At 43.8% G+C, this 26,125-nt stretch overlaps 1 protein-coding gene across 23 annotated transcripts in view; it reads right to left on the reverse strand.

Annotated features, from left to right (window-relative positions):
* HMBOX1 (homeobox containing 1) overlaps nucleotides 1-26,125 on the reverse strand; it is a 728,731-nt gene that overhangs the window by 691,901 nt on the left and 10,705 nt on the right. Inside the window, exon 1 of one of the 23 annotated variants that reach the window (XM_048937416.1) lies at nucleotides 8,549-13,318. The exons of 21 other annotated variants lie outside the window; for them this stretch is intronic. The gene's annotated coding sequence lies outside the window, so the exon portion shown is untranslated. Of the gene's footprint in view, nucleotides 1-1,712; nucleotides 3,907-8,548; nucleotides 13,319-26,125 lie in introns of those variants that run through there. One more of the 23 variants, XM_048937418.1, reaches the window with a different exon arrangement.

Consider the following 26,125-nt stretch of genomic DNA (forward strand, 5'->3'; position numbering starts at 1 on the left):
GATGTGGGCAGACCCTTACCCAACTAGTGCCCTGGTGCTTCTTGCGCTCAAGACTGGGCTCAGGTCAACAAAGACCCATCCTGGGGACCTTGAGACATACCCCAAAGCTTGCTGCATCACCACAATGCAACAAACGAACTTCCTGTGCTGCTCTCTACCTAACCCAGCTAAAAAGTACCTTTGCCTGGCACTAGCCAGGCTTGGGAGAAAGGAGTATGGAGATATTTGTGCATTTTGCTTTAAAAAAATCCCCTTACCTTGATGCTCTGAGTATGAATGCCTCCAATTGCACTGATGCAATCTTTCCCCGAAACTCAGGAGCTTTGCTGCAGACACAGAGGAATTAACCCAGGTTCAGGCAAGCTGCATTCACCAGAGAGCATCATGCAGTTTAGCCTCTGTTCTCAACCTAGTCCTGAAACTGAAGCATGTCAGTGAAAGAAAGCCTTGACCACAGATGCAGAACTCTGGCAGGTGGCTGGTGACGCACGCAAGGTAACTGGGAAGGAGGTAGGCAGGAGCACAGATGACAGAGGAAGCTTTGGGACAGCTCTGCAGGATTATTACAGCAAAACTTTTCTAAATATATCTGCAGTGCAAAGTAGGTGGGTCAGAACATACCTCCAAGAGAAATCCATATTTGGAACCACAGCCCAAGTGGCAAGCTATACGTTCAAAGTAGGTATAAACACAGCATCAGGGCTTTAAGCAAGAACACTTGAAGGATTTGGAGTCTCCCTTCTGTCTCACCGACTCCTCTCCCCCCACGTACATTTTCAGACAAAAGTACAATGCAAGTCTGCAATGTGAAATACTCTTTAGGAAACAGGCCAGAAAACCAAACAGATGCACAGAGAGGTGAACTGAGCTCCACAGTCTTGAATGAAATTATTCAGCAAGCTTGGAATCAAATCAAGACTGAGCCACTGCTCTAAAGCCTCTTTACCTGTGACCGGGCTGGGAGTTGGCAATTCCTTTCACATGCGAGCTGTAATTGGGGAGCTGGTTATATCCAGAAAGCACAGTGTTCACAAAGCTATACAAAACAGAATGCTAGTCCCAGTATCAAGAATCTAACACCAGAACTCTGAAAAGTGAATGAAGTTTGCTGGGCTGTGATAGTTCTGCTGAATTCTCTTTGAGCAGGAAATCCAGCTTCAGCAGGGGGATCTATTGGAAGTGTTGATAAAAGCCAAAATTGCAGAACATTTAGAAATGCATAATTTAGTAGAGGACACCCAGTACAGATTCATAAAAGGAAGGTCATGCCTGACAAATCTGCTGAAATCCTTTTTATTATACGACCAAATCGTTAGGTTAGACAAGAGTGAAACAGTGGACATAAGTTATCAGTATCTCAGGAAAGCATTTGATTTTGTATCATTCCGACTGATTTACAAAGTCGTAAAGCATCATCCAGGGAAAAGGAACTGAAATGCATTAAAGAACATTTTAGGGACAGGAACCAAAGTAAGCCAGCGAGCCGGAGGAGTCTGAAACACAGAGGTGTAAAGGTCATAAAAACAGGCTCAGTGAACGGCCAAACTCCTGCTCAGCTACTATTTTAGAGGCAAGAAGACCTGAATCTGGTGACAGAGCTACAGAGGAGTATTTCTGCAGGCTGGTAAATGAGCAGGAAAATTGGGCGCACTGTGATGGATGAGCCAGGCCTGCCATCCAAAAAGAAAAGACATGAGAGGTGCAGCACCAACCTGTAGGATTCACTGCTCCTGGAGCTGATGTGTGAAAGGACCTGCTGGCTGGGAATCGCCTCCACTTCAAAGAGGATTCGATAACTTTATAGTCATTAATAAAATCTGCAGCTATGCGTGTTGTGATGATACGGGTAATTAAATCTGAAGCTTCTGGGAATCAAACTGATAGCCTGAAAAGGTCAAAAAGAAAACTCTTGTACTTAATCACATGAATAACTCTGCAAGCTGGATAGGTGCATTAATTGTCTAATACTGACCACTGCTTGACACACAACCCCACATTAAGTGAACCTCCAGAAGGACCCAGCTTGACTCTCCAGGAACATGGCTGTGATTTCATGTAGGATGCACCTAGAGTGTCCTACAGTCCTCTTAGGCCTGCATGAAACCCAGTTCCTGCGTAGTTTCAGACAAAAGCACTATCAGTTATTCGGAGACATTCAGCAGGGTGTTGGTAATACCATCTCATGAAAACCATTTACTCTCATCTCTGGGAGACTGGAACTGAGCTCAGTGCCTTGATGACAAGGCAAGAAGTTTTTATCCTTGTATTATCTTTCCTAAGAGAGAAGCGAATCTTTACAACGTCCTTACGAGCTGGGGTAATATCCTGCAAGAGAAGTGAGCCGCAGCAACATGCTACCTGGCTCAAGGTCACCTGTGACAAAGAAGAGAACAGAACGTGGCTCTTCTGATCCCTACACTTGTGCCCTGAATACCAGGGCACAGTGCTGCTGCCGCCACCTGTGGGGACGGCCTTTCAGTCTTCAAGGCTGTCAAAACCCAGCAGCTTTTATAAGCACTGAAATTCACTTTAAATAAACTTCAGCTTGAAAAAAAAAAAGTTACGGGAGAACAAGTGGACTCCTGCGACACCAGAATTCTTCAACGCACAAAGCATCTTTCATCTCACTGTTCTACACGGCACCTTTAAATATTCTTCCACATAAAAGCATGATATGCAAGAGCAAAAGAATAACTGAGAAACAGTAATCCCTAACAGATCAACTGTGCTTTATCTACACAGATTCCGCTTCCATAAAAGCGCAGAGGAAAGAGGGGGGGAAGGAAAGAAGAGTACATTCGTATTGTTTTCTGAAGCTTAAAATAACCACAAAGTGAGAAAAATCAAAGCTGTTCCATAGAACAACTAGAGGGAAGAAAAAAAAAAGTCTCACTGAGCATTTGAGAAAGACAGCAAATGGCAGAAGGTGGAATTAGAGATTTTGAGAGTGCTATGGTCACCGTGCTTAGATCCTAAATTTGGTCTGTGCTGAAACCAGTGTGGTTTAAGTGGGAAGCATCTGCTAGAATGTATGCGTCCCATATATAATTATAGCTGTCAGTGGCAGCAAAGGCTACAGTTATGGCTACCATTACATACTCCATTCTCACTTGCTCACTTCTCTGAAAACTTTCTTTCTTCAAATATCATGCAACAGAATACATGCAGCTTCTGGAGGAACCTTATTAACTGAGAGACACAGTAAGCAAAGGGGTGGGGAGAACGAGACAGAAATCATACAGAAGGCAGGCAGGGTTGCCATCAATTTATTGTTGTACTTGATTGATCATGGAGTTTTTCATTTTGCAGAAATAAGCAGAAAACGTTTAATCGGCTGTAGTTTGTGAACCAAGCAACAGTTATGCTCAGTCCAAATCCAGGGTCCAGCCTGACGCCAGGGAAAGTAGCATGGAAGTGGTGAAAATCTATCTAGCAGATTAAACCTTCACTGACTCTTCACATTCCCTCCTCTGCTCCCCAAAAAGCTACCTGCCACAGTACTGCTTATTTCCTACAACCATTTCCACAAGCACTTTGTTGGAGCTGAACCCAGCTCCCTACCTCTTCACACACCCAGTCTCAAGGTATCCACTTACCCCGTTCCAAACAGGTCAGGCACCCACCAGCTCACACAAGAGCACAAAAGGCATCAGCTCAGAGCAGAGTTGACTTGCCTTCAAAGCTGCTTCCATGCTGTTGCACAGCTATAACACGATGAACAGAAACAGCTGAAGAATTATTCCAGCCCTGACTTTCATTGTTTCTAGACGCGTCTTTCTGTTTCTCTCTCTCCATGCTACAACCCATAAAGATCAGGGAAGAGTCTATAACTCACCATGCCAATTTCCAGAGGTTTCCTTTATTTATATTTAAATATTTTTATGTAAACACACACGCAATGTATTTTAAACCTAAACTATACGGTGTCTGTTCACCTCATTCCATTCAGTGCCACCAATAAAACAAGAGATGCTGGAAAAAAACCAAACCCAGTATTCTCAGAGCTCCACACACGTGTGTAATTCAGGCATGAATTAAAGCTCAGGTGGTTACTGATTAAAAAAAGTCATAACAATTTCTGCTACAATTCTACTCTCCTCTATTGCCAGCTGTGGTACACATGATTATAGACTGGATCAATGGGCCAAGATTAACTGCATGAGTTTCAGTAGGGCCAAGTGCCGGGTCCTGCATTTTGGTCACAACGACTCCAGGCAACCCTACAGGCTTGGGGAGGAATGGCTGGAAAGCTGCCTGATGGAAAGGGACCTTGGTGTGCAGATGGGCAGTCGGCTGAGTAGGAGCCAGCAGTGTGCCCAGTGGCCAAGAAGGCCAATGGCATCCTGGCTTGGAGCAGGAATGGAGTGGTGAGCAGGACTGGGGAAGTGATCCTGCCCTGTACTCAGCATTGGTGAGGCCTCACCTCGAGTGCTGTGTTCAGTTTTGGGCACTCAGGACAGAAAGGACACTGAGGTGCTGGAGCAGGACCAAAGAGGGGCAACAAGGCTGGTGAAGGGCTTGGAGAATATGGCCTGTGAGGAGAGACTGAAGGAAGTGGGGCTGTTCAGTCTGGGGAAAAGGAGGCTGAGGGGAGGCATTACTGCTCTCTTCCAATACCTGAAAGGTGCTTACAGCAGAGCGGGGCTGGTCTCTTCGCACTGGTGACAGGTGACAGGACGAGGGGAATGGCCTCAAGTTGTGCCAGGGTAAGTTTAGGTTGGATATCAGGAAACACTTCTTTACATAAAGGGTTGTGAAGCACTGCAGTGGGCTGCCCAGGGAGGTGGTTGAGTCACCATCCCTGGATGTGTTTAAAATCTGTTTGGATGTGGTGCTCAGGGACATGATTTAGTGGAGGGCTGTTAGATTTAGGGTAGGATGGCTAGGTTGTGGTTAAACTCAATGATCTTTAAGGACTTTTCCAACTTGAGTGATTCTATGGTTCTATGATGAGGCACAGGCCTCCCAAACATGCTTCAGGAGGCACAGTTTGGTCATCACAGGTGGGAACCTCACCATCCCCCTTCTGACCTGCTGCCTTCAGCAAAGGGCTGCTGCAACACAAATTGCTTGGCTGATTTCTAACAAATAAAAATTCAGAAAGGCCCATGTGATGATTGACTGTGTGCTGGTTATACCAACAAAAGGTAATGCCAGCACTAAGTTGCTCTTTTAATTTAACCTGCAGTTTTAAGAACAGGAAAAGAAAAAAGGATTCTTAACGCATTATTTGGAATTTGATTTTGAGCTTTTAGATGGCCTTCCCTAAATGCACCTATGTTGCTCAAATGTAAATTCAATCCACACAGAGGTATATACACCAAAATCCAGAGGGGAATTAATATGAAGTCATCCGTAGAATCACAGAAGAGCCTGGGTTAAAAAGGACCACAGTGCTCATCCAGTTCCAACCCCCTGCTGTGTGCAGGTCACCAACCAGCAGCCCAGGCTGCCCAGAGCCACATCCAGCCTGGCCTTGAATGCCTGCAGGGATGGGGCATCCACAGCCTCCTCGGGCAACCTGTGCCAGTGCCTCACCACCCTCTGAATGAAAAACTTCCTCCTAAGATCCAACCTAAACCTCCCCTGTCTCACTTTAAAACTGTTCCCCTTGTCCTATCACCATCCACCCTCATAAACAGCCGTTCCCCCTCCTGTTTCTATGCTCCCTTGAAGTACCAGAAGGCCACAATAAGGTCTCCTTGGAGCCTTCTCTTCCCCAAGCTAAATAAGCCCAGTTCCCTCACCCTTTCCTCACAGGAGAGGTGCTCCAGCCCTCTGCTCATCTCAGTGCCCTCCTCTGGACCCACTCCAAGAGCCCTGCGTCCTTCTTGCACTGGTGGCCCCAGGCATGCACGCAGTGCTGCAGATGGGCCGTCACAAGAGATGAGGGCTATTGCTATGAAGGCTTTCAGGCCTCTCAGGCTCATCTCACCCTTCTGCACTGAGCTGCAAAGGTAATATCTTCTCATCTAAGAACTGAAAGTTTGGAAACAAGTTACTCAACACAAGTATTCAAGCTTGGAAAATTGGACCTCCACCAGAGGACTGGAGGATACATAAATCAACACATCAGTCCTAAAATATAAAAGCTACTGTTTAATGCAATATGCCAAAAATAAAATGTGAGTTCCTCTAGACAGTCTGCAACAAGCAATTATCTAAAAAACAATTTTTCAGAAAGTTCTGCACATTCTTGCTGACTAACAATTCTACTGCCAAGCACAGGAGACAGTAGGATGATTATTTTTTTTTTCTTAAACTTTTTACAGTTCTAAGAATATTATCCAAAATACCAGTTTATATAAAGGGGTACTTTTAACTTCCATTTTTTAAGCAAACCTTTATGATTCTTTACATCCAGCTGATAATGTATTGCAGACTTATCAGTTACATCAAAGTCTGTCTCTGTCTACACAAGGATGCCATCTCTTAAGCCAGTTGAACCTCACACTTGAGCCTAGCTTACCGCTGTAAAGAGCTAGATTCCCATAACTGAGTTAGTCACATAATTGAAAGAACTCCTGGAAGGCTTTCCACTGTTCCAGCAGTAAGATGCTGCAAGATTCTCTAGAGAAGAAAACCAATCAGCAGCCTCTGAGACTGCTTGGAGACCATGAATTTATCCAACCCTTCTTCACTTTCCACTTTTCTTAACTCTTTTTGGAATGCAAATTCTCTCAATGCAGCAGCTATGAACTATCTGCCATCAAAAAGGACGAAGTTCCTACATGCACTTTGTATTAAGAACAACAAAGCAGTGAGCTTGGTGCATACCATGTCACACTGCACACACTGTGACAGCAGCTAAGATGACACCCATTTGGAAACCTCACAAAACTCTTTTAAGATCTTAGCAAGCAAATGGAGTGAGAGAAGTTACGGCCCAATATTACCTATGCCTCAAACTCGGGACTCCTTGCTCTAGAAAATTACATTATATTATATTAGTATAACCTCCTCCCCTGTTACTTTATGGTAACATCAAGGTGCTTTTATTGCTACTCCTACAGAAATGGGAGAACAAGCATAGTGAAGTCAGAAATCCTTTCCTATGTCAACACTGTCTCCTGTGCAGTATAACCATGTCAGCAGAAGCTGTCCTTCCCCTCCATCAGCACAGCTGACCGTATGAAGCAAGCCAGCCCAACAACCTGAGCCCAGAATTTGTAGACAACACTGTCACCTTGTCCCCACTCGGTGGACTGCGCTGTACATAACTAGTTCTATCAAAGTCCTGTGTAGCAAACTGCCTCTAGAAGTTTAAAGAGGCTGTGCTTTTTCCCTTCAGGGTCGATACCTGGATCACTGGAAGAGTTTAAGGCTGGAGAGAGCTGGTTGATTCCCTGCAGCTCACACCACGGACTTGTGACAACTGAACCATTTAAGGATGTGAAAAAGAGAAATGGAAGTGAGATAACTTTGACAGTTCGGAGTCTTTTAAAGTCTTTCTTTAGAAGCCAAATCAGAAAGTAAAACATCTTAGCAACTTTCTCAGTGTCCTCACAGTCAGAGTTAGCATTTGCTTTTCTCTAAGCTCTAGGTCCTAGAGTCAAATAATAGAGCAAAAGAAAAGCTGAGAAATGAAAAGTGAATAAATATATCTCACAGCCTTAATACAGAATCAACTCCTTCGCTATAGTAAATCGTGATTTAATATCTTTTTTTCTTTTGTATGTTAAGGATGTAAACAACAAACACCAGTTAGTTTCAAATGACTCCTCATGCCTCGTACATGCTAAACTGGGACTTAGGAATTGAACTGTCTTGGCCACAAATGAACAAACCAAAAATACCAACCTGGGTAGGTATGGAGTCTGCTAACACGTGGAGTTTGGAGCCACTCTTACCTACGACATGCTGATCAGTCAAGAAGCTGCACGTGGCCTCGCTGAGGAGAGCAGACCAGCAGATGGGCTGCAGAAAGCAGGTCGGGCAAAGCAGGCTCAGAGAGAAAACTCAGACCAGAGAGAGATGTGGGCAGGGAAGAAATGGGACATCTGATGGCCTGAACTTTGTCAGCCGTGAGACACGAAGCTGAAGCCATGAGCAGGTTCTGCCTGCAGTATCAAACCCCCTTCAGCTGCAGGGAACGGGCTGAGTTTCTGCAAGCAGCAGTGTTACGGTAATCAGAGATTGGATACCAGGCTGGTCTGACCATCAGTCTGACCCAGCGAGGATATAATGTTCTTAAATGGCCTGGGCACAATTTATGTACAGCCATTCCATGAGGCAGAGCGCGTGAATGTATTATAAAACACGTTACAGCAGAACAGCCTCAGCTCTACGTCTGCAAGGAGAAAACTGACACCGTAAGTCAACATCCAGTTGGCTGAGGAAGAGAAGGGATGACACATGCATACATATAAATGGATTAGATCACAGCCTTATGGCTGCTCTAAAGCAATCGAGCAAGATTTACTTCTAATATTCTTAAAATGTTTTTATTTTTGAAATATAAGACATGAAAGTGCCCCATTTTTCACCAGCTGAAGTCAAACATGAAATAACGGAACAGTCTAAGTAGTTAACAGACTACAATGCTCACCGTGATTTCCAGTCAGGCTTACAGAGGCTCGCAGAGTAACACTGTGTACCCATTAACTCCAAGTCCACAATTTGGCCAGAATTTGTTTTGCTGCATTACAGCCAAATCACTTTTTGTGTCTGTCTTCCTCCTACGTGGGATTGCCTTAGCAGAACAGGATGCCAATGCTGAAAGCACTGACTGTCTCCGACTTTACCATCTTTGATTAAGAAGGCCCTTTTATTGCAGGATCACTTTGACTCACAGATAACTATTGCTGCATTGAGATGAAGCTACTGGCAGGAAAAGCCTACATCAACTCAGGGAAGAGCAACCAGAATATTAAACCTCTGCAAACGAGCTATTTCAAAACTCCAGCACGGCTAGAAATTACTTGCTTCCCATTCATTTGTTGCTGAAATTTAGCTCGACCACTTCTTGCAGTCCTTACAGTAAACACAGAAAACAAACTCCTTGCAGCAAACCGTCAGACAGGGTTTGAACATCTCCTTGACAAGTGGATTATTAAGGGTCTCACTTCAAATCCCTTCACCCCTTCCTTTCATTGCGACAATCCTCCCTCAACTCACATCACCTCCCCATCTTTTTAGTGCAGTATACTCAGCTTCTACCCTATCCTCACTTCCAGTTTTTTTTTCTCACCCCATTCTCATCCCACTTCTGCTTGCCTGTCCACCTAAGCAAGGGAAAGCATGTGCTACAGCTGGCCAAGGACCGTGCCCCCACTCACTGATTAACAGCAGCCAAAGATTGCTAATCTCTTACTCCCATGGCCACATTTTTGAGGGATGAGCTCTGTAACACCACCAGCAATCAGGTGTTTCACAGAAACTGGAAAGAAACTCTCCTCTTCTATCCAAGCTGGCACACATCTTAAAGGATACCCTTTGTGCTTCATTTTACACCTGGTACTCCTTGTGTTATGGATAAGGTAAATAGCACTAATCAATTCACTTCTCTTTACCATTCAGTATTTCTGTTCTGCCTCACATCACCTTTTTTTCTAAATGAATGCCCTAATATGCATAGACCAGCTCAGTACATCCCATCGGCCAGAGACTCACAGTTTGTATTCAGACACGTGCCCAGTTTTTGGGGGAAGATAAGAGAATTAAAACCTAATTCAAGACACAGAAGTGAAGTACCCAAGGATGCAGCAACAGATGTTTCCAGTTGATCCTAAGACCAGACATACTATTGCTTCCTCCTACCACTTTTACAGAACCAAACGGCAACAGCACTTTGGACTCGTGTAGTTTTTTCCCCCAGAAACAGCAAATATTTTCTAACTTATTAAACAAAGCTTAACATGTAAGGAATGCCTGGTAAGGGTATCATTCTTTTCACTTCCAGCTGTAGTCACCTGAACAACGGAAGGTATTTATCACAGCATCACCAACAGCAGCAGATGAACGACCTGACAATGCAGAACTCAGGCGAAACTGAGTGACACGACGTTGTGACCTCACTTTTCTCTTTGATTTACAGTACAGCCAACTGAACAACAGAATGCAGCTAAATCAACAAGGGAAGGCATTTTAAGGTGGTACCAAAAGAGAAAAGTGCATTTAGAGGAATGTGTTTTTGCCAAGGAAAAAGCAAGGCCCTGCTCTGCAGCTTCAAACACAGAGCTGGTCCTTCAGCAGAGTATGAGTGCTGCTCTGGAAGAAGCATCAGAGCAGGCCTGGTGCTGCAGAGGAAGAAGGGAAGGCATTGGGAGCTTTGAACTGCTGTCTTTCTTCCTAGCCATGAATTTTATGCAGTGCCTGAGGAAGCAGTGCAATAAGCAAACAGTTAATTACCAAAGGAATTAAGGTGCTCTTTAGAACTGAGACCAAACTGTCATCATACCATCAATTTTAATGAAATAAATATAATAGAATCTCTCATCTATTCTCATTTCATCTTCATTATAATTGCTCTCAGGCTTCAATAATAAGTCTTCTGACTTAGGGACAGAACACAGAAGTGTGAAAGCCTTCTGTTTTCAGTCACAGAGAGGACTAAGCTGTGTTTGCTTGCATCCTTCACCTTGTGAACATCAACAGTGACCAAAGCACTTGAGCTTCTCACAGAATCACAGAATGGCCTGGGTTGCAAAAGAACACAATGCTCATCCAGTTCCAACCCCCTGCTGTGTGCAGGTCACCAACCAGCAGCCCAGGCTGCCCAGAGCCACATCCAGCCTGGCCTTGAATGCCTGCAGGGATGGGGCATCCACAGCCTCCTTGGGCAACCTGTGCCAGTGCCTCACCACCCTCTGGGGGAAAAACTTCCTCCTAACATCCAACCTAAACCTCCCATGTCTTAGTTTAAAACCATTCCCCCTTGTCCTATCACTGCCCACTCTCACAAACAGCCGTTCCCCCTCCTGTTTATACGCTCCCTTCAAGCACTGGAAGGCCACAATGAGGTCTCCCTGGAGCCTTCTCTTCTCCAAGCTGAACAAGCCCAGTTCCCTCACCCTTTCTTCATAGGAGAGGTGCCCCAGCCCCCTGATCCTCCTATTGCCCTCCTCTGGACCCATTCCAAAAGCTCTGTGCCTTTCTTGTGCTGGGGGCCCCAGGCCCTTCCAGTGGACACAACTCTACATTATAAACAAAACAAACCCAACCCACAACAGCAAAAACAGAAAAGATCAAATCCTTCAGAGTGGGAAAAAAAGAAGAAATTCAGTCTGTATTCCATGCTTAAAGCCAACTTCACACATCTTTCACCTCAGTTACCAAACTAGATTGCATTCGCCAATAAGAAATGCTCTGAAAATACCTGTATCCATATTGGACAGATTTCAGAAGGAAAGACAAAGCGGTTTTTGATTTGCTTTTTGAATTCTCTTCTTTCAGAGGTCTCTTAACATTTTGAGCTCCGATGCATCAGCTTAATGCAGCGTTGTTTAAAGTTGCATGTAAAATATTTAGCAGATAGCACTGATGTGGAGCAAGGGAAGCAAATGAGGCTCCTTAACTGGTGAAAGGTGCAGCACAAACACCGGGAGCAGAGCCACCACTGCTCAGACACCTTTGCCTGCTTTTGCACGAAAGCAGCATTTTGTTCAGTGCAGTTTATTCATCTAATTCATTTCAATGACTTTTCCACTGAAAAGCTGAAAAAACAACTGGGAGTGGAAAAAAAAAATTAAAAAAAAAACAGCAAGAAAGCTTGTTTTCTCCTCTTCTAATCTGTGATAAAACCGAGGTAAGAGAATAAAGATCTGCCAACTTTGAAACCTTGAAGGACACAGTATCCAGAAACAGCTCAGTTCATTAACTGCAGATAATGCTTTCTTTGTTTAACGAATCAGTTTTAAAACGTAAAACATTTTTAAGATGCTTTCCTCTGTTTTGTTTTTAACTGGCATTTTAAGGCAGCTACATTTAAACACAAATTGCAGAGCAGTGAGCTTTGGTTTTTCACTTTCTGTGCAATCCTTATCTATACAGAGCTTGTTTGCCATTTCTGGAAAATAAAAGCATTAGGAACTTAAATAAGGATTTGTTCAATTTGTTCCTGCCTAAAGACACGTTCCTGCCCTACTTACCCTGCTAGTCAAGCATTCCCCCTCCTGCCCAAAGCAAAAAATTAAGAAATTAACTTAAGAGCTCTGCTTGTTTGCAAATAAACACGCCTCAAATAGTTACCAGCCAATGAAAATCAACCTGTCTTTCGAAAAATAATGCAAGTACAATCCCAAAACAAGATTAAAATCAATGATTTAAATCAAAGCTCCCTCTTGCAGATGTAAATCAGTGATTTAAATCACCAGTTTTGATCAATTCACTCATTTGCATAACCTTGATCGTTTATCCCTTAAAACACCATCTTGGAGCCAAAGCCAGTTGGATGCATCTTCAAATCTCAATTCACTCAGCATTAATAAGGGTGGTTTTTTGGTTGTTTTTATTAAATAAAAAAAATCTATAGATAGATAATTTGCTGTCAACAAATTCATTTCATTACTGATGTCTAATCACACTGGAAATGCTCAAATGGTGTAAAAGACAAATAAAGGCACATCCTGCAGCCATCCCACGTAAAACCAGAAATACGTTTGCAGCTGACAGTGGCTCTGTAGCTAACCTTACTGTCAAACACATAAGCAAACCTGCTGATGGGACAAACAAGTGTTTACAAGATCCCCTCAGCCCATCAATTACCTTTAATACAGTTGGGTAGCTAGGGGCTATCGATCTACAGTGGTAAATTTTCACAGCATGCTGTTTTCCTGCATTGATCACTGGAGCAAAGCATGGATTAACATAGCGTAGGCTCCGCTTCATTAAAGAAAAACTGCCTTTTCTAAAGGCAACTGAAACATTAGCCAGCACCTCCCAGTCCCTGTGCTCATGGAAAAAGGTTTCACCCTCCAGTTCAACCTGACTTAGTTCAGCACTGCCTATACAAAGTACTTCTGATGTCACAGGATATCCTGAGATAGAAGAAACCCTCAAGGATCACTGAGTCCAACTCCTGGCTGCACACAGGACTGCCCCAAAATCAGTCTATGACCGAGAGCTTTGTCCAAAATGCTCATAGATCACCGCCAGCTGCAGTCATTTGGCCTGGTTTCCCCACCCCTCAGTCTATCTGAACTTGGAGGTGATTCTGATACTGCCCAAATTCTCTTGCAAACAGCCCTTCAGAATACCTCCATTCCATGCTTTTGCCTTCTTCCTGCATCCTCTCATTCAGGAAAAGGAAACGTTGGAGAAACTGGAAGGAAATGAGTACATTAAGGGAACTTGGATCTCATGATCCAACTTCTTTACCTTGAGAGTGGTGAGGTGCTGGAACAGCTGCCCAGAGAGGCTGTGGATGCCCCGTCCATCCCTGGAGGTGTTCAGGTTGGATGGGGCCCTGGGCAGCCTGGGCTGCTATGAAATGGGGAGGTTGGTGGTCCTGCATGGCACAGGGAGGTTGGAGCTTCATGATCCTTGAGGTCCCTTCCAACCTGGGCCAATGTGTGATTCTGTGATCATACAAATTCTGTTTAAAACTGATCAAGTACGCTGGGACAGCAGAGCAATCTGCAACCAAGAATTCAGAAGATGTTGTGCATGTGTAACACTTCACACCACACATGTCTCTCAAAAATGAAGAGTAAACATTGAGTACTTTTACCTTCTCACGTGTATGCAGAAAAACAAGATAATCTTTGGAGTATAAAGATTATTATTTTAAACCACAAACATTTTGAAGCCCAAAGCTAATACCTAGCGTGGTCATTTTGATCTGATTTCACTCTATGTCAGCTTAAAACATCACAGTACTTCAAAGATGGAACTTTGTAGTGAAGTACTACAACTTCTCTGCATCTGAGAATGCAAGGCCCCAGCTGAGCTCTCCCACTCAGCAGTCAGAATGGATTTAGCAGGATTACCAGCACACTGAAGTGTTCTGGGGATCACTGCTCAAGTGATATCCCCAATACATATTCACTAACAGAGTTTTCCCTATATCTGTGTGCCCTCAAATCCCTGTAGATAGCAGACTACCATTTTTCTCCCTGAGCATTGCAAGAAGCAGACAAACCTTAATCATTTTAGGATGGAAAACAGTCCAGACGCAGGAGTAGGAAAAGTTAATATTTTAAAAGGAGATAAAACGAAACTCTTATGGCACATAGACATTTCCTGCTGCAAGATTTCAGAACTTCATCTTCAATACACTCAGAAACTGAGAGCCGCCACAAACAGATACCTGCATTTGTTTCCCAACTTTGTTTTTTTTTCCCCCCATTCCTCCCAGTTTATTTTTAACTTCTTCACAGAAGTTGCATCTGTTAAGAATGCTTATTTTGCAAACTGAGCTCCTGCTCCAGCAATTGCAGGGCGACTTTCCTATCCTGCCTGCAGCGGAGCTCAAACCATTTCTTATTCTATGCACTCGTTCCAATTTTAGCACTTCCTTGCTGCAGCTCCACCATCCACTCAAGACCCACTGCTTTGTCAGTAAAAGGATATACTGCTGCCATCTTAAATAGCCCACAAGAGCTAGAAAGAAGGAGTCAGTAGGAGGAGATGCTCTATGTTTACCTTGCATTTAAAGCCTTTAGAAGTTAAAGGAGTACTATGAATGATGCCAGGGCAAGCATTATCTGAAAAGATAAACAAGCTGAAAATAGCAGGCAGAGAAGAGAGTCCCCCTCCACGGCCAGCATCCTGCCCTGAACCTTCCACAGAGGCAAGTTAAGCAGTTCCTTCCCTGAGACTCATAATGTGCAGGGTAGGCACAAGAGAAGAAAACAAACAAAATTCTATCATTTAAGCAGCCTAAGGACTTCACACAGACGTTATCTTTAGAGCACGCTCCTCAGTTTGTTGCCTGTGGTGAGCTCTTTTATGCATCAACTTTCAGGACATAAATGCGAACTCTTGGGTGCAGTGCTTTCCCCAAAGCCCTGACAATGCCACACGACAGGCAATGTATCCACCATGGAATCCCAGAACAGAGAATCACACAGAATTGCACAGAATGGCCAGGCTGAAAGGGAGCTTGAGGATCACCAAACTCCAACCCCCTGCCGCAGGCAGGGCCACCAACCTCCACATTTCATACCAGACCAGGCTGCCCAGGGCCCCATCCAACCTGGCCTTGAACACCTGCAGGGATGGACGGGGCATCCACAGTCTGAGTCAGAAGGGACTTCAAATCCAGCCCCTGCTGTGGGCAGGAACGGCTCCCCCAGCCCAGAGCCCATCCATGGCCTCGGGCACTGCTGGTAATGTGGCACCCACGTTCTCCAGGTACCTTCAGTCAGTGCCTCACTGCCCTCATAATTAACAGCTGCTTCTTAATAGCCAGTCTAAACCCAGCCTCAAAGCCGTCACCCCTTGTCCCAGACACCAGTGTCCCTCATGAAGATTCTCTCCCATGGATGCACAGCACTATGTGACCAAGGAGACCAATATTAAATACATCAACAAAGCGAGTAAGACAGATATTTTTGAAACATTTTACAAAGGAAAAGGAATATCAAGCCAGTGAACTGGTGGAAGTCACTTGGTAAGCACCAGAACTAGTGTTTGATTGAATGCCAGCCCATCTTTCAAGCAGTATCCTTGCCTGCAAGTACAAAAGAACAAACATTTTCTTTTTAACTTTGCTTATTTAGCTCAGTTCAATGAGTACAGATTTCAAAGTTGAGACACCAGTTGGGAATTCAAAAAGCAGGAAAAACAGTTTCTCGTTTTATTTTTATTCCTCATTTAAAAGCAAGTTGATGAGCTCCACTAGTTCTACGTTTCTGAAGGGCAAGGTAACGAGAAATTAAGCGAAATTTACCTTTCACAGTCAAAACTCACTGCATTTAATAAGTTTATTTTAAAAGAAAATCTGTACTTTGACACAACTGTAACAGCCATAAAGCCAAGTAAAACTGCGCTGTCAATTGAATCCCAATTTCCATCCAAATGTAACTTGACGTGATTTCGACATAAAAGCCAGCTGGGAAATATGACTGAACTAACTATTTTCTAATTCAGCATGTAATGTGTATGGGAAGTAATGCAATTGGTTAGGTTTTTGTAACACCTGTCAGGGAACTGAAAGATATCAACACAACTCTACTTTTCTTTTACAATAACCAAGAAATACATGTGCAAAACTAAGTTCAGTTATTCAACCCAAAGTTTCCAGCCTGCTACTTAAGCCACTTTGATTTAAATCAATCCCTGTGCCACAGTGTGCTAACTCTGACAATTGACATGCTGATACAAACAGCATACTTCAAAGCCATCCTTGGGTTAATACACACTTGTGTGACACACTTATGGGGCAGGAGAATGGCTGGGAGGTACCTAACGGATCAGACAAGCATGTTATGAATATTTACACCTACACACAACAGGTCTGCCACAATTAACTCTCCAGGCATTCCCACACAAAGCCACTGCCTGCCTTATCTAGCAGCAATTCACAGAATGGTTGGGTTGGAAGGGACCTTAAAGATCATGAAGCTCCAACCCCCTGCCACACGCAGGGCCACCAACCTCCCCATTTCATAGCAGCCCAGGCTGCCCAGGGCCCCATCCAACCTGGCCTTGAACACCTCCAGGGATGGACGGGGCATCCACAGCCTCTCTGGGCAGCTGTTCCAGCACCTCACCACTCTCTCTGTAAAGAACTTCCCCTGACATCCAACCTAAATCTTCCCTCCTTAAAACCATTTTCCCTTGCCCCCTTGTCTCTTTCTATGATACTAAGAAGGGGGAAAAAAATAATCACCTTAATTACCTGAAGTTCAAACAAACAAAAGCACTCACCCTTTATGAAGGAACAAACAACGACGACACAAATACAGACTACATTCTTGTATTACACGGGTCATGGAGGAAATGCTCAGTTCTAGTAAGTTGTTTCTAAGAATTAAACCAGGCTTTGATCAGGCAAAGTTGATTACTGCCATTCTAGGAAGCTGCAAATGCAGCATCAATAGCTTGAGGGAAACATTTACTCGGTGACGGGAAGTTTTAGCCTGAATAAGGAATGAGAAGGCAATTGATGGTATTTCATATCAGACCTTGAGCCAATTCAAGACACCGAGATAAGCCATCAACACCACCATGAGCCAACATAGAGCATCAAAGCTATCGAGCACATGGTCACACAGAGCAGGTGAATAACTTGAACTCTGGCCAATCAAAGAGCCACTTCCCTGAGTTTAGTTTAAAACAAATGACCAGTGATGTGCAACGTCTTCATCCAGATCTGAATCCAGATCCATATGAACCCACAGTTCCTGTGAGCTTACGTGACCACTGCTGTTCCACCATCCAAGCATCCAAGCGCACAGCAGCACAGCACGGGCTTCACTACACAAAGCCACACACGTGCACACTGCTCCACTGTTCTCCATTGGCCTTGTCTGCACAAATTAGAAGGATTAGATCAAACCTCAGAGAAATGTATGTAAATCTGCACAAGCTCAGTGTCACTCCACACATGCCTTACCCTGTTTCATCTCAAGTTGCTTCCCCCCCAATTCAAACTTGTCTCTCCCCGTGCAGGAGCTCCCATGCACAGCAAGGTGCCACCCGTGACCTGACCTCCAGCCACTACCATGCATATAAATAAGAGTGATTTACACCTGCCTGTAATTTTATACGTTGTAAGTTACCTATGTAGACAAGTATAAATCGTAAGTAGATGTAAATGCATTTGTATATGTAAATTTGAATATTTATATGCACAAATCACCAATTGTGCTCCACATCTAAAAGCTTCTCCCAGCCATTCAATAAACCTTGCAGCCAGAACCAGACACACTTTGTTTTTATAAAGTCTGCAACCAAACCTTAAAATAAATAATAAAAAGGTCATAATTCATCATCCTGACATCAAATCAGCAGATTGCTATTTCAGTATATCAGAGTGATGGATACAGACTTCTTTTAAGTACAGTTTAGTCTGCATTATTACCAGAGCATTTATTGTTGCCTTTAAGACAGTTTCTTTAAGATGCCACACATGATAAGAGAAACACTAACTGTTCCCCCTGCTGCCTGGAGCTGTGAGCCCCCTGTTCAGCAAAAAATATAGAAAAAGAAAAAAACTGTACCCCCCAAAGTCATGACTGGGAAAGCAACAAGACAGTAGACGCTGGAAAAGCAGCTTTTTCCTCCTTACTTATCTTCCCTTGCTTACCAGTTGATCTCATAACCGCCTTTTATTGACCAGGAGTTAAACCCCTCTCAGCAGCCAAATTGTTCTGAACAAAGCCCCAAGCACTACCAAACAACTCCACCCACTGCTCCTCACCTTGCCATTCACTTCACCACATTCACTTCTGATGGGGTGAGATAAAAAAAGAAGCTATTTGTTTCCCTAAATGCAAGCTCTGATCTGGTATCAAACACTTTTCAATAAATGAACACGCATTCTCAGCTATAAGTCACACATACATTATTCTAAGCAATAGAGCCCAAGGAAACCTATCAATTCACATTACAGCCCCACGTGGTGGCAAAACCCATCCCTTACAGATGGAGCTACCAAGGCAGTGGGCTGCACCCAGCGAGGTCTGCCAGCTGCCTATGAAGTGTTATAAAACCTGCCTGCTATCCACAGCCTTTCCTTTTGCCTAAAAAGGTTTAAGTTCATATTTCTTAACTCTAAGAAAGAAAACAATCCAGCTTTCTCAGAGCAAACCCATGGGCCACCTTGTAGCCTGCTACCACTTGCATGAATTTGTGATAGAGTAAAAAAGCCATTAACTCTTTCAGTAAAACTTATTCTTAATTCAAAATAGTGATTAAGAAGAGCTGTACTTCTTCAGCTTCTAAGACGAGGCTGGGAAACACTGACAGCAGTCAAGAACTAGCTCATATCCAGAGTCCAGAACATTTGATTTTGCTTAAACAAGGTTCCTTGGTTCTTTGTCTGTCTTCCGATAGCCCAGTTAGCCTGCACAGGAACAGAGAAGACCCCCAGCAGAGAGGGAAGATGAGGATGAGCAGCTGGTAGGAAATACCAGTGAAGCCCTTGCCAGGGGATTGACCTGCCTTAGGAAGTGCCCCTTCTTTACTCTATTCCTTGCCCATCCTCCAGGTTACCCACACAGTTTCTTTGGTTACTGCAAAAACTGAAGTTGTGCATACAAGCAGCAGCCCTCAGGCATAGCAGTATACACTCTAGCCAATGCTAGCCAGATAGGTAACTGCATCAACCCCAGGAAGGGACTTTGTCCTTTCTGTGAGAATACTACTGCATATTCTTCAGAATATTTACATGCAGGACTGTTCTTATCATCTACACAGGCCTGTGAGTTCCTGTCACTCTTTTGCTCAGCATGGAAGCTCATATGCAAGAGTAGAAGTTTGTAAATACACACACAGATGTGTAGAAACAGAGTAATAGATAAACAATTGTACCGTATAAGGCCATAATTCCACCCATCAGGAAAGAATGGGAGTAACTCCAGGTAATGAAACTGTTCATACATATTCACACAAATAACCTCAGCCTCTGTCCTGACATTAATACAAGAACAGTCTTATGCAGCTTGAAATCTTCCCCTGGAGAAACAACATCGCAAGAGCAGAATGAAAGGAAACAATGCGTAGAAAAGAATGATTGTAGCCCTGCCTGCTATTTAAGCCAGGCTGATTAATCTTTAAGATCTAGCAGCTTTTCAGATTTTTGCCTCTCCTCCCTCCCCTTTCTTTTTATCAGTGGTTTAAAGTAACAGCATACTGGGCTCAACTACACCCAGGACGCACACACACAACTCCCACAGTCCAAAGGCAACAGAGCGCATAAAAACCAGCCCACCAGGGCACGTTCAGAGTGGAATAAAACTTAAGGGAAAAGTGGCACGAATGGATCTCAAAGGGATACCTCAAGATGAGTAAGCACAGCCCTGCAGAAGCCATGGGACAGCAAGGAATTTTGCTGTTATTGAACCAGAGCAGTCGAGGTTCGCGCCTACAGGCTTTTCTCTGCAAAAGTAAGATCTGTGTCCTGGCAAGGTGAGAAAGGAAGGGAAGGAAAACAACATATTATCCAATGACAGTTTGCTTTCTTTCATGTGCTCTTAAGTATGTGCGGCAAGGTGGGAAAGGAAGGCAAGAGGAAGTTATTCAGTGAAGAAATATGAATGAACAGAAGGCCCTTATCAGGATTGCTCCTGTAATACCTAGAGCAGGGCTGCTTTGTTCTCAGCAATGAGCAAACACACAGAGACAGACCATCCCCTTCCTGGAAACAGCCTCCAACCTGAAGCCCCAACTGCAAGGCTGGTTAGAATAGCCTCGGCCATGTTCTCAGGCCTAGCTTTAAGCGCACAGCAGTGCTCCAGCAGACCAGTGGGACCTCATTTATGTGGAACACACACAGCAGAACCATGCAAAAAACCACCCCAAACTAAGCAAGAAATACGGATCACAGTGCTGAAGATTTCACCTAGGGAAGACAACACAGAAGCAGACCACCACCAGTGACTGGGATACAACCCCACACCTCAGCTCAAACACAACCTAAAGGCTGTCTGCCTCTGCTAGAACACCTACATAAGACAAATTGGTGCCGTGCACATGTTCCACAAAACCCCAGCTTACACAGTAAAGAGAACATATATTCGCTTTGATCTCAAGCTGCCCCATGAATTTTTAATACCACAGGTGTAAAGCAGGAATCTTTGGAGAGAAATCAGCAGAAGCAGTGGAACTCGAGCATGCTACTCAGTTTGGGTTAAGAAACCCATTTCCAATACATTCCTGTTAGAACCATTAGCAGTTTCACACAAGGAGGAATGCAAATGTCATTCACAGCAGTGTAGCTGCAGATTATTCTCCTCAGCCTACCACTCTCCCTTGCTCTCTCCAAAACAGAGCAAGTAAGGAACCATTCAATCTATTTTGCTGTCTTTTGCTCCTATTAGCAGAGATGATGCTCAGTTCAGATGCTGCTGTCCTCTCACTTTGCTTTTTGTTGGAAATAAGTCTCAATTTTTCTTCTCTTCCTCTCCCAGGAAGAACTTTAAACCAAAAGTGCTAAAGAAAATACGTCTCTACTACGTACCACAAATAGGTTACAGTTTCAAATGCAAAGGGACAAGGAAACCGAAATGTTTTTACATGCCCACATCAAAATAAAATCAGAAAAGATAAACACGTGGTAAAAGGTACTATAACCCTTGTGCTTCAAATGATGTAACTAATGGAAACAACATTGCAGTGCTGTTTCTGGTTCCTTTTCCCTCAGTTAAAGAATTAGCACTGCTGTACCGTGTTAGAAATGGTGTTTGCACATATCCTGTACGAAAGTAATGCTTTAGGTAAACTGAGAGGCAGCCATGCTCCAAAACTCTGAGGCTGTCAAATACACGGGGGGGTGGGGGGGAAAAGAAAGGTGAGTGTCCTTACTGAAGACTGGAAACTCTCTTAGAGAGATCTCTGTAGCCACAAAAACAACCTCACGTTGTGGCATTTTCATAGAAAAATGGGCGTCAGAAAATACAGTATTGGTACAGAGAGCATGATCCAGTATGAGGGGACAGGAAAAAAGACATGATTGCAGTGCTAATGTGATGAGCAAGAGAATGGAAAGCCTACTGGGATCTAAAGGTGTCTAACTTAGAAGGGAGGGAAATGACAAACAGCACTCACACCACACCAAAAAACTACCAACAGCTCAGAAAACAAACTCAGTTTTCTAAAGGACAGCAGACTCAGTTCTTATGTACAAAGAGTACACAGAACAGGAGTTAAACAGTAACTGAGAGTCCTATAGATGTTTGCAGATAACCTAAAATGCAGAGACTTGCTGCTGTTGTTCTGTAATGCTACTTTGGACACAGAGATGCAGTTTGCCAGACTTGCACGTGTCAGTGAAAAGCTGGGCTGTGCACACCTGCCCACTGCCATCACCCTCGGGAGGCCCTGCAGCCCAGGCAGCAGCTTGTGTGAGTGCTGCCCACCCACTGTAGGCAGAAACTGCCTGGGCCAGACCAGATGTGAAGCTGTGCACAGGTCTGTATTATCCAACTTCGTGTGAGCCGAGTGTGCGACTGAACATGGACATCAGTGAGGATGGCAACTTCAGGAGGGGGGAAGTGAGGAGAGACTGCTTACTGTCCTGCAGAGGTGACTTAATTGACAGTATCTGTTCACACCTTAAGTGGTGGTATGAAACAGGACTGAATGGTGCTATCAGAAAGAAAAGAAAAAGTAAAAAAGTGACTTAAAGGCACTAAGAACTGAACTATGAACATCTCACTCTGCAAAGGGTACCCAGCCTCTAGGTATGCAACACTGAATAGGTGAACACTGCAATGGTCACAGCTGGGAACGGCAGCTTGTTTAGACAAAGGCTCTATTAAGGATTTAACTTGCATAGACTCCTCTTTGACTGGAATAGATGGGATACAAAAGCTATACTGAAAGCCTGAACCAGGCTGTGTGGATATCTTCAAGTACATACTGGTATCAGTGTTCACCCCATCCTTAGAATCATTCCTCAGCATCCACAGCTGCACTGTGCTTTAGTGAAGGCAAACTTCTGACCTGACCAGCACTGCCTTTCATTTATTAAACCTGATTTTAACACAACTTGGACTCCACATTGTGATGTGCACCTCTGAAGTAAATCTTACCAAGCTCATCTACCTATATTCAGCGAAGCACTGTTGTTACTGTAGATCAGGGTCTTGCTTAAAGCTGTGTTTTCAAGACATGCACATACCCTTATTTGTAGACACATTCACCAATGCAGCAAAGCAGGAACCTCACTTAATTCACAGAAATCTGCCACATTAAACTCGTTAAACAACTGCCTTCTACTCTCCCCTGTGCCAGTCACAGACAGCATTAAGTCCAGAAGGACAAATCCATCCCAGAGCTACTATCAAAGACTTTAGAAGGCCCACCTTTCAAAAACAGGAAAAGGGAAAGAATAGGGGACAGGATGAAAAATGCCAGGGTTTATCTATACAAAACAATTATTGCAGTTTCTCCATTTTACTGAGTTTCCCAACACCACCGAATTGCTCAGGTTGGGCTGCACCTCATTCCCTGACAATGCAATAAATAAATGTGCAAGCACACGATCCACATGGATCTTGTTGGTACTGGTGCAACACATGGACTACAAAGATATTTCTTCCCCTAAGAAGACAACCTTTCTAAGGACTATGAGGCAGGCATTTTGATCTAGTGGCTTCAGGAACCTGAGAACATCACTAAGTTGAGTTAAAATGGGTTTTAAGCTTTGCCTATAACTGGAAACTAACTGCAAAAACACAGGAACAAGTGTGAAAAAGATTATCCATAGGTGTTGAGAGAAGGGGTAAGAAAGAATCAAGATGCAATGGGAGAAGTATTAACTTCAGCTTAACTGGATTCTGTGAACACCAAGCATGGACAAGACTCCCAGTGCTCTGAATGCACACAGCTCAGCCCCAGCACAGGACTGCCCAAATCACATCTCCAACAATTGTACCTCAGAATTCACAGCTCCTCTCTTCAACATTTAAAAACTAAATTACATTTGCAGCCACGATGTGCTGATAACACTGCAGAGACGGCCCGGCCCTGAGCCTGCCGTCTTTTTTCAGAAGTAATTCTTAACAGAAGCCTGAAGGACCATTCTGTTCATACAGTTGTTTGCAGGACATTTAACACATGCTGTTAATAAGAAGGTCCATGCTACGGACTTGGATTTCTGGAGTGGGCAAGGAGGAAAAAAAAGCATTTCAATTCCTGCACTGTGCAGTTTTCTATACCCAAGAGACAGCAACCATGGGAAGCAGCACCCAAGAGGGCACCAGAAGCAGATTTCCAAGCAGACTTTACTATGAAGGGCAGGGGGGAAGGCTGAAAAGTAAATTGTTTCATCAAATAATTGCAGGAAGAGCCAGTGTCTCCTTTGGAAAGTGAGCAGTAAGCCCATCAAAAGCAAAAAAACAATGGAGAATTAATTACGATTAAGTATGAAAGGTCTTAGAGCTCTGTGATCACTTGTTAATTAAAAAAGGAAATTTCCTTAATAGAGTTCCAGTTTAGTTGTTGCAAAACCCAGAGAGAACTTCCACTACCTGTAACATTTGTTATATCTTGTTTTAAAGGCTCACACACAAAAAAGCACTGAAGCTTCATGGAAATCAAAGACATTCTGCACTAGTTTTATTCCACACTTAGATATCTGAACTCACACAGAACACAAGAGAACCTTCCTCAACTCGTGTTGTTTTCACAGGTTTGACAAATCACAGAACAGTAAATCGCTTACTACCTAACCTTTGTTAGTGTAAAGGAGCTCCCTGAAGGAAGCTTTGGAGGGGCTGAAAGAGGAAGGTTTTGTTTTGTTACCCATTGGGTAAGAGGCAAGACACAGTTCTGATGTGTGAGAGGTACAAGCAGCAAGAGTGCAGGCAGTTCCCCTTCATCTGCTGCTCCTCCCTTTCTACTAAAATGTCAACACTGGAAACAGTAAACGCACCTTGAGCTCCATTTCTGCTCCCTCCTAACTGGTACATTCTATGAGGGACAGAAGAAAATGAAGGCTTGCCCCGCCTACCTTTCCCACGCTGTTCTGCAAAACAGGGGATAGGAAAACCTTCCAGAAAAATCTGGATTTGTAGCACCCTATCATGGCTGGAAGATCCACGTCCTTTCAGAAAAAGTTTTCCTCACAGTGTGTACAAGCCACTGATAAAGGAATCCACAAAAACAGCATCTTGGACAGGGAACCATTCAAAGTAGAATAAATGAAAGATAAAGGAGACTTAAAGGCTTTAAATCCACCTTTCCACTGAAGTGGGGCATCCTTCTGAGGGCCTGAAAGTAGGCAGCTCCATCATATAAGCTATCATCATATAAGCTGGTGAGGGGTCTGGAACACAGGCCATATGAGGAGAGGCTGAAGGAGCTGGGAATGTTCAGCCTGGAGAAGAGGAGGCTCAGGGGAGACCTCATTGCTCTCTATAACTTCCTGAAGGGAGGTTGTAGTGAGCTGGGGGTCAGCCTCTTCTCTCGTGTCATCAGTGATAGGACCAGGGGGAATGGTTTCAAGCTACGGCAGGGGAGATTCAGGCTGGACATGAGGAAGTATTACTTTTCAGAAAGGGTGGTCAGGCACTGGAATGGATGCCCAGGAAGGTGGTGGAATCACCGAGCCTGGGGGTGTTCAAGGAAAGACTGGATGTTGTGTTGAGGGACATGGTTTAGTGGGAGCTATTGGGAATAGGTGAATGGTTGGACTGGGTGATCTTTTAGGTCTTTTCCAACCTTGGTGATTCTATGATTCTATGATTCTATATCACTGCTTTAAGGCTTATAACACCTTTGCTGGAGTGAGGTTCCAGGCAGCAAGTCCTTTAGGAACAGGAGAAGCAGAGAAGGCAGCCACAACTGCTTCACAGCCACAACTCCAAATCACAAGGCATATCTAAATAATCTCAGGCTTGAATCTGCCTCAAAGACACGCAGAGCTCCTGCATGCCCTATCCCATCCAAGATGCCATTTGTAGCAAAGCTTCTACTCTTGAAACTCACATTTTACATTGAATTGAAAAGGTTGGAGAGAACTTCATGTTGCAGCGACTGAAAATGGAGTAGCTGCACTACGGCTGGAACCCTCAGACATCAGCCACATTGTTTAGAAAACAATTTTAAAACGTGTGTACTGAGTTTTAATAATTTTGAATGATACCTCATATGCTAGATGCATAAAAAGGTTAAAGAAACATGGTTTGCATTTTAAAATGCTTTAGTGAAACCACATGAATTATCTTTATTAAATGAACTGAACCTTGTTGTGTCCTCTACTGAAAGATTTTTGTATTAATCAACCTCATTCCGCATTTTTTTCCACCTTATGTTATGAGAGGGAAACAAGCATTTTTGCATTTATAGCTCCTAAATGGTTTCTCAGTATGGAATGAAACAGCCTGTGATCTCAACTATCTGAATATGAAAACGAAGAAAATATTCTCTACGCACATGCAAGATAGCTACTACTGTCAAAAGGTGGCTTAGTACTTCATCAGATTCTGGTTCCACACGCTCAGCCAACAGGGATTCCCATCACTCCACTGCCTTCATTTCACCTCAAATAGCCAAAGTAAGACTACACTGCCTA

The sequence above is a fragment of the Lagopus muta genome, chromosome 2 (genome assembly GCF_023343835.1).
Source record: "Lagopus muta isolate bLagMut1 chromosome 2, bLagMut1 primary, whole genome shotgun sequence".
Lineage (NCBI taxonomy): Eukaryota > Metazoa > Chordata > Aves > Galliformes > Phasianidae > Lagopus > Lagopus muta.